Consider the following 10,231-nt stretch of genomic DNA (forward strand, 5'->3'; position numbering starts at 1 on the left):
GAATCGGGGGCGTCACAAGGGACTTGAGAGGTTGTTGCTGAAGATGGGCCATACCAGGCCGTTGGTGGAGCCGCGTTGTGGGCCGCAGGCAGGCAAGTCTGGGGACCCCCGTTCCCAGGACGCCGATAGTAGCCCCCGGGCCCAAGGCGCGCTCGGACTTGGCTTCGAGGCGAAGCCAAAGGGCAAATGCGGAGCGCCGCGGGCCCCAACATCCTGCGGCCTTGATTGATGCGTAGTGACTGACAGGATGTGGGTGCCTCCACTCCCCCACGCAGCCTTGATTTCCGCCTGGCTAGGCGGCCACCGTTGTCTACACAGCTCCGCCTCCATTACAGGCAGCGCGCTCCATAGCTCCCTCGTCTTCCGAAAAACAGTGGATCCTCCCCCCGGTCTGACCTGACACAAACTCTCTCCCCGTCACCATGGCACCAAGCCGGAAGAAGAAGGGGAAGAAGGAGTCCCGTACCTCGGCCCCCACACTGCTGGTCTTCGAGCTCGCCATCAAGCGGTCGGTGGTACTCAAGCAGGAAGCAATGGACAAGGTACGCCCAGCGCTCGCCGCTGATTCCAATGAGTGGGGGCGATGGTGGCTTGGCCTGCTTCCCGCGCTATGATTGACAGGATGGCCACCGAGGTCCCCATCCATCTTCACGCCCTTTGGGCTGGCTTGATTCCTCCCTTCTCCAATTTCTTCAACACGGTGTTTTCGCATTATCAGATCAATGCGCTGCACCTCGATCCCCAATCCATCATCCTCCTCGCCGTCTTCACCTTCTTCTGCGAAGCCATGGTGGGCATTGCCCCTTCCGTGGCCTTGCTTCGCAACTTCTTCTTGCTGCATCTGACGGATGCTCTCCAGCGCTCGGGGTGCGTACCCCTTTAGGCCGTTGCGGCGACGACCGGCTCAGGGATCGACTTCGAGCTCTCATCGGTCGTCGGAGGTTTTCAGAAGCGGTTGGTGTTTGTGGATGTTGGCGTGCGTAGCCCCCTGCTGCTGCTCCTGCGGATTCCGGCTGCCCCAAGCTCCAGCAGGGGGCACGCAAAGCTTGCCGACCGGCAGCTCGCCCATGTCTGGCGCCGGCTGGCCAAGTGATACTTCTCCAACGTATATATAATTTTTGATTGTTCCATGCTATTATATTATCAGTTTTGGATGTTTAATGGGCTTTAATATGCTCTTTTATATTATTTTTGGGACTAACCTATTAACTGGAGGCCCAGTGCCAGTTTTTGTTTTTTGTGTGCCTATTTCAGTGTTCTGTAGAAAAGGAATACCAAACGTAATCCAAACGGAATGAAACCTTCGTGATGATCTTTCTTGGAACAAACGCAATCCAGAAGACTTGGGGTTGAAGTCTGGAACTCCGCGCGGCAGCCACGAGGCAGGAGGGCGCTCACAGGGGGTAGGCGCGCCCCCACCCTCGTGGGCCCCATGGAGATCCACCGACCAATTTCTTTTGCCTATATATACTCTTGTACCCTAAAACCATCAGGGAGAGCCACGAAACCACTTTTCCACCACTGCAACCTTCTATACCCGTGAGATCCCATCTTGGGGCCTTTTCCGACAATCTGCCAGAGGGGGAATCGATCATGGAGGGCTTCTACATCAACACCATAGCCTCTCCGATGAAGCGTGAGTAGTTTACCACAGACCTTCGGGTCCATAGTTATTAGCTAGATGGGTTCTTCTCTTTCTTTGGTTCTCAATACAAAGTTCTCCACGATGTTCTTGGAGATCTATTCGATGTAATACTCTTTTGCGGTGTGTTTGCCGAGATCCGATGAGTTGTGGATTTATGAACTTGATTATCTATGAATATAATTTGGTTCTTCTCTGAATTCTTATATGCATGATTTGATATCTTTGCAAGTCTCTTCGAATTATCGATTTAGTTTGGCCTACTAGATTGATCTTTCTTGCAATGGGAGAAGTGCTTAGCTTTGGGTTCAATCTTGCGGTGTCCTTTCCCAGTGACAGCAGGGGCAGCAAGGCACGTATTGTATTGTTGCCATCGAGGATAAAAAGATGGAGTTTATATCATATTGCTTGAGTTTATCCCTCTACATCATGTCATCTTGCTTAATGCGTTACTCCATTCTTACGAACTTAATACTCTAGATGCATGCTGGACAGCGGTCGATGTGTCGAGTAATAGTAGTAGATGCAGAATCGTTTCGGTCTACTTGACACGGACGTGATGCCTTTGTTCATCATTGCCTTAGATATCATCATAACTATGCGCTTTTCTATCAATTGCTCGGCAGTAATTTGTTCACCCACCGTAATACATGCTATCTAGAGAAGCCACTAGTGAAACCTATGGCCCCCGAGTCTCTTTCTTATTATATTGCATCTCTTTTATTTACATCGCATCTCGTTTACTATTTTGCAATCTTTACTTTTCAATCTATACAACAAAAATACCAAAAATATTTATCTTATTATCTTTTCAGATCTCACTTTTGCGAGTGGTCGTGACGGGATTGACAACCCCTTTTTCACGTTGGTTGCAAGGTTCTTGATTGTTTGTGTAGGTACTAGGTGACTTGCGCATTTTCTCCTACTCAATTGATACCTTGGTTCTCAAAAACTGAGGGAAATACTTACGCTACTTTGCTGCATCACCCTTTCCTCTTCAAGGGAAAACCAACGCATGCTCAAGAGGTAGCAAGAAGGATTTCTGGCGCCGTTGCCGGGGAGATCTACGCTCAAGTCAAGACATACCAAGTACCCATCATAAACTCTTCTCCCTCGCATTACATTATTTGCCATTTGCCTCTCGTTTTCCTCTCCCCCACTTCTAAAACGAATTTTGAAAACCTTTGCTTTTTCTTCGACTCTCTTCCGTTCGCTTCTTCTTGCTTGCCTCTTGTGTGTCCGTGTGTTAGATCATTTGTTTCGCCGTCATGGCTAGTCCTCCTATCATTGTTAATACGCCCGATAATGAAGTTCTCAATTTTAAACAAAGGGAGGGAGAAAATCTAAAAGATGCTTGGATAGAATTTGCAATGCTCAAAATAGATCTACCAAAAAGCAATCCACTTCCGTTCTTCTTCCCATTTTTTATGTAGGCATCACTCCTTGGAATAGATATGTTCTTGGCACCATTACTGGAGGGAATTTCTTGGGAAGCCACACTTTTGATTCTTATAATGCCATGATAGATCTGTTGGGCCCACCACCTCTTCTGATTAATGGAACTATTTTAACTCTGGAACATGTGATGCAAAGGCTTGATATTATTGAAAATAAAATTGCCACTGTAGAGTTAATTGAAAATTTGGATAAAAAGATCCACAACCACATTACCCAATATGGATCTAAGGTAGGAGTTACTCTGAAAAATCTTAGGGATAAGGAACCCATAGTTAATGAGAAGATAGACCAAGATTCCACTAGAATTGATAAACTCGAAGATATTATTACCAACTTGGGATCCGCTTCTTCTGCTATTAAAAATACCTCAAATATTCCTCCTACCAAAGTTTCCAAGTTTATTTATGTTCCTAAAAATAAGGGTGAACCTTCTAGTAAAGAAAATGAAGATCCCAAATCAATAAGTGTTCACCCCAATTTTTTCGATATCATTAAGGAACCTTTTACTACAAATGAATTTCTCGATTTCTTGCCTAGGAGTTTGATCATTAACAAAACCAAAGAACCTCCTAAGGGTCACGTGTGTTCAATTGAAGAATTGCATACCAAAGATGACAATACCTAGATCTATTCTTGTTTTTATGCCTAGCTAGGGGCGTTAAACGATAGCGCTTGTTGGGAGGCAACCTAATTTTATTTTTGTTCTTTACTTTTTGTTACTGTTTAGTAATAAATAATTCATCTAGCTTCTGTTTAGATTTGGTTTTATGTTTTAACTAGTGTTTGTGCCAAGTAGAACCTTTGGGAAGACTTGGGTGAAGTCTTTGCGATCTTGCTGTAATAAACAGAAACTTTTACGCTCACGAGAATAGCTGCCATTTTTTACTGGAAAGTGCTTTTAGGTTGGTTCTTTTCAAAGATGATTAATAGACAAATTCCTCACGTCCACCAATTTATTTCAGAAAGTTTGGAGTTCCAGAAGTATGTGTTTGATACATATTGCTACAGACTGTTCTGTTTTTGACAGATTCTATTTTTTGTGTGTTGTTTGCTTATTTTGATGAATCTATGAGTAGTATCGGGGGGTATGAACCATAGAGAAGTTGTAATACAGTAGGTTTAACACCAATATAACTAAATAATGAGTTCATTACAGTACCTTAAAGTGGTGATTTATTTTCTTGTACTAACGGAGCTCATGAGATTTTCTGTTTAAGTTTTGTGTTGTGAAGTTTTCAAGTTTTTGGGTAAAGCTTTGATGAATTTTGGAATAAGGAGTGGCAAGAGCCTAAGCTTGGGGATTCCCAAGGCACCCCAAGGTAAAAATCAAGGACAACCAAAAGCCTAAGCTTGGGGATGCCCCGGAAGGCATCCCCTCTTTCGTCTTCATCTATCGGTAACTTTACTTGAGGCTATATTTTTATTCACCACATGATATGTGTTTTGCTTGGAGCGTATTGTATGATTTGAGTCCTTGCTTTTTAGTTTACCACAATCATACTTGCTGTACACACCTTTTGGAGAGACACGCATGAATCGGAATTTATTAGAATACTCTACGTGCTTCACTTATATCTTTTGAGCTAGATAATTTTGCTCTAGTGCTTCACTTATATATTTTAGAGCACGGTGGTGGTTTTATTTTATAGAATTATTGATCTCTCATGCTTCACTTATATTATTTTGAGAGTCTTTTAGAACAGCATGGTAATTTGCTTTGGTTATAAAACTAGTCCTAATATGATGGGCATCCAAGATGGGTATCATAAAAACTTTCATATAAAGTGCATTGAATACTATGAGAAGTTTGATTCTTCATGATTGTTTTGAGATATGAAGATGGTTATATTAGTGTCATGCTAGTTGAGTAGTTGTGAATTTGAGAAATACTTGTGTTAAAGTTTGTGATTCCCATAGCATGCACGTATGGTGAACTGTTATGTGATGAAGTCGGAGCATGATTTATTTTTTGATTGTCTTCCTTATGAGTGGTGGTCGGGGACGAGCGATGGTCTTTTCCTACCAATCGACCCCCTAGGAGCATGCGCGTAGTACTTCGTTTCAATAACTAATAGATTTTTGCAATAAGTATGTGAGTTCTTTATGACTAATGTTGAGTCCACGGATTATACGCACTCTCACCCTTCCACCATTGCTAGCCTCTCTAATACCGTGCACCTTTCGCCGGTATCATACACCCACCATATACCTGCCTCAAAAAAGCCACCATACCTACCTATTATGGCATTTCCATAGCCATTCCGAGATAAATTGCCATGCAACTTTCCACCGTTCTGTTTATTATGACACGCTCCATCATTGTCATATTGCTTTGCATGATCATGTAGTTGACATCGTATTTGTGGCAAAGCCACCTTCATAATTCTTTCATACATGTCACTCTTGATTCATTGCACATCCCGGTACATCGCCAGAGGCATTCACATAGAGTCATATTTTGTCTAAGTATCGAGTTGTAATTCTTGAGTTGTAAGTAAATAAAAGTGTGATGATCATCATTATTAGAGCATTGTCCCAGTGAGGAAAGGATGATGGAGACTATGATTCCCCCACAAGTCGGGATGAGACTCCGAAAAAAAAAGGAGAGAAAAAGAGGCCATAAAAAGGAGAAAAGGCCCAAATAAAAAAATGAGAGAAAAAGAGAGAAAGGACAATGCTACTATCCTTTTACCACACTTGTGCTTCAAAGTAGCACCATGATCTTCATGATAGAGAGTCTCCTATGTTGTCACTTTCATATACTAGTGGGAATTTTCAATATAAGAACTTGACTTGTATATTCCAATGATGGGCTCAAATTTCCCTAGGTCTTCGTGAGCAAGCGAGTTGGATGCACACCCACTTAGTTTTGTTTGTTGAGCTTTCATACACTTATATCTCTAGTGCATCCGTTGCGTGGCAATCCCTACTCACTCACATTGATATCTATTGATGGGCATGTCCATAGCCCGTTGATACGCCTAGTTGATGTGAGACAATCTTCTCCTTTTTGTCTTCTCCACAACCACCATTCTATTCCACCTATAGTGCTATGTCCATGGCTCACGCTCATGTATTGCGTGAAAGTTGAAAAAGTTTGAGAACGTCAAAAGTATGAAACAATTTCTTGGCTTGTCATCGGGGTTGTGCATGATTTAAATATTTTGCGTGATGAAGATGGAGCATAGCCAGACTATATGATTTTGTAGGGATAACTTTCTTTGGCCATGTTATTTTGAGAAGACATGATTGCTTTATTAGTATGCTTGAAGTATTATTGTTTATGTCAATATTAAACTTTTGTTTTGAATCTTATGGATCTGAACATTCATGCCACAATAAAGATAATTACATTAATAAATATGCTAGGTAGCATTCCACATCAAAAATTCTGTTTTATCATTTACCTACTCGAGGACGAGCAGGAATTAAGCTTGGGGATGCTTGATACGTCTCCAACGTCGTATCTATAATTTTTTATTGTTCCATGCTATTATATTATCTGTTTTGGATGTTTAATGGGCTTTAATATGCTCTTTTTAATTATTGTTGGGACTAACCTATTAACCGGAGACCTAGTGCCAGTTTCGTTTTTTTTTGCCTATTTCAGTGTTTTGCAGAAAAGGAATACCAAATGGAATCCAAACGGAATGGAACCTTCGCAATGATCTTTCTTGGAACAAACGCAATCCAGAAGACTTGGAGTTGAAGTCTGGAACTCCGCGAGGCAGCCACGAGGAAGGAGGGCGCTCCCCCCACCCTCGTGGGCCCCACGGAGCTCCACCAACTTATTTCTTTTGCCTATATATACTCTTGTACCCTAAAACCATCAGGGAGAGCCACGAAACCACTTTTCCACCGCCGCAACCTTTGCTACCTCTTGAGCACTGCGTTGGTTTTCCCTTGAAGAGGAAAGGGTGATGCAGCAAAGTAGCGTAAGTATTTCCCTCAGTTTTTTAGAACCAAGGTATCAAACCAGTAGGAGACTACACGCAAGTCGCCTCGTACCTACACAAACAAATAAGAACCTTGCAACCAACGCGATAAAGGGGTTGTCAATCCCTTCACGGCCACTTGCAAAAGTGAGATCTGATAGAGATAATAAGATAAATATGTTTGGTATTTTTTATGATATAGATTGAAAGTAAAGATTGCAAAGTAAAATAGATTGGAAACTTATATGATGGAAAATAGACCCGGGGGCCATAGGTTTCACTGGTGGCTTCTCTCAAGATAGCATAAGTATTACGGTGGGTGAACAAATTACTGTCGAGCAATTGATAGAAAAGTGCATAATTATGAGAATATCTAGGCATGATCATGTATATAGGCATCACGTCCGCGACAAGTAGACCGAAACGATTTTGCATCTACTACTATTACTCCACACATCGACCGCTATCCAACATGCATCTAGAGTATTAAGTTCATAAGAACTGAGTAACGCATTAGGCACATGATGTAGAGGGATAAACTCAAGCAATATGATATAAACCCCATCTTTTTATCCTCGATGGCAACAATACAATACGTGCCTTGCTGCCCCTGCTGTCACTGGGAAAGGACACCGCAAGGTTGAACCCAAAGCTAAGCACTTCTCCCATTGCAAGAAAGATCAATCTAGTAGGCCAAACCAAACTTATAATTCGAAGAGACTTGCAAAGATAACAAATCACACATAAAAGAATTCAGAGGAGATTCAAATATTGTTCATAGATAATCTTGATCATAAACCCACAATTCATCGGATCTCGACAAACACACCGCAAAAAGAATTACATCAAATAGATCTCCAAGAAAATCGAGGAGAACTTTGTATTGAGATCCAAAGAGAGAGAAGAAGCCATCTAGCTAATAACTATGGACCCGAAGGTCTGTGGTAAACTACTCACACATCATCGAAGAGGCTATGGTGTTGATGTAGAAGCCCTCCGTGATCGATTCCCCCTCCGGCGGAGCGCCGAAAAAGGCCCCAAGATGGGATCTCACGGGTACAGAAGCTTGCGGCGGTGGAAATAGGGTTTCGTGGTGCTCTCGGATGTTTTCGGGGTATATGAGTATATATAGGCGAAAGAAGTCGGTCAGGGGAGCCATGAGGGGCCCACGAGGGTGGGGGGCGCGCCCTCCTGCCTCGTGACGTCCTCGTTTCTTTCTTGACGTCCACTCCAAGTCTCCTGGATTGCGTTTGTTCCAAAAATCACTCTCCCGAAGGTTTCATTCCGTTTGGATTCCGTTTGATATTCCTTTTCTGCGAAACACTAAAATAGGCAAAAGAACAGCAATTTGCACTAGGCCATTGGTTAGTAGGTTAGTCCCAAAAATAATATAAAAGTGTATAATAAAGCCCATTAAACATCCAAAACAGATAATATAATAGCATGGAACAATCAAAAATTATAGATACGTTGGAGACGTATCAACCTTCTGTACCCGTGAGATCCCATCTTGGGGCCTTTTCCGGTGATCTGCCGGAGGGGGAATCGATCATGGAGGGCTTCTACATCAACACCATAGCCTCTTCGATGAAGCTTGAGTAGTTTACCACAGACCTTCGGGTCCATAGTTATTAGCTAGATGGCTTCTTCTCTCTCTTTGGTTCTCAATACAAAGTTCTCCTTGATGCTCTTGGAGATCTATTCGATGTAATACTCTTTTGCGGTGTGTTTGCCGAGATCCGATGAATTGTGGATTTATGAACTTGATTATCTATGAATATTATCTGGTTCTTCTCTGAATTCTTATATGCATGATTTGGTATCTTTGCAAGTCTCTTCGACTTATCGGTTTAGTTTGGCCTACTAGATTGATCTTTCTTGCAATGGGAGAAGTGCTTAGCTTTGGGTTCAATCTTGCGGTGTCCTTTCCCAGTGACAGTAGTGGCAGCAAGGCACGTATTGTATTGTTTCCATCAAGGATAAAAAGATGGGGTTTATATCATATTGCTTGAGTTTATCCCTCTACATCACGTCATCTTGCTTAATGTGTTACTCCGTTCTTACGAACTTAATACTCTAGATGCATGCTGGATAGCGGTCGATGTGTGGAGTAATAGTAGTAGATGCAGAATCATTTCGGTCTACTTGACACGGACGTGATGCCTATATTCATGATCATTGCCTTAGATATCATCATAACTATGCGCTTTTCTATCAATTGCTCGGTAGTAATTTGTTCACCCACCATAATACATGCTATCTTGAGAGAAGCCACTAGTGAAACCTAGGGCCCCCGGGTCTCTTTCTTATTATATTGCATCTCTTTTATTTACATCGCATCTCGTTTACTATTTTGCAATCTTTACTTTTCAATCTATACAACAAAAATACCAAAAATATTTATCTTATTATCTTTATCAGATCTCACTTTTGCTAGTGGCCGTGAAGGGATTGACAACCCCTTTTTCGCGTTGGTTGCAAGGTTCTTGATTGCTTGTGCAGGTACTAGGTGACTTGCGCGTTGTCTCCTACTGGATTGATACCTTGGTTCTCAAAAACTGAGGGAAATACTTACGCTACTTTGCTGTATCACCCTTTCCTCTTCAAGGGAAAACCAACGCATGCTCAAGAGGTATCACCAACTGAAGGACCTTGGGGTGACGGCGCCTATGGTGGTGAAGGAGTTCATCCGATGTCGCATCGCTCCGCTTCAGCGCCACTCCCAGCCAATGTGGGCCTTCTCTGGCTACGGGGACCGCATGAGGCTTCAGGTGCCTGCTCTTCCTCGCGAGGCCCGGCGCACGGTGCTCGAGCTCATGACGGGCGACCCAACGCCAGCAAATCTGCCGGAGGAGGGTTGCCTTCTGTACTGCTATTCGAACAAGGTGGAGTTCGCAAAGTAGATGCCCCCTTCGACGAATGGGGGCTGCGCCCAGTCGGTCTTGAAGGGCCGTGCGTAAGCCCCGTCTTCGTGTTCCCCCTGCCCGTCGCCACCTCATCGCTCGCCCCAGAAGCTGGTGCAGGGGGGCGAGCACCATCGAGCTCCAGCGAAGTGGCCGTTGAGGAAGTGATGCCAGTCGAGGTCCCTGAGGCTGCGGCTCCTGAGGCTGGGGCGAACCTAAGCGGCAGCAGGAGGATCGACGTGGTCGGAGGCCCCTGGGGTGAAGGCTCCCGTGGCTCAGGTAGGTCGTCCTGA

Source organism: Aegilops tauschii, chromosome 3, assembly GCF_002575655.3.
Source record: "Aegilops tauschii subsp. strangulata cultivar AL8/78 chromosome 3, Aet v6.0, whole genome shotgun sequence".
Lineage (NCBI taxonomy): Eukaryota > Viridiplantae > Streptophyta > Magnoliopsida > Poales > Poaceae > Aegilops > Aegilops tauschii.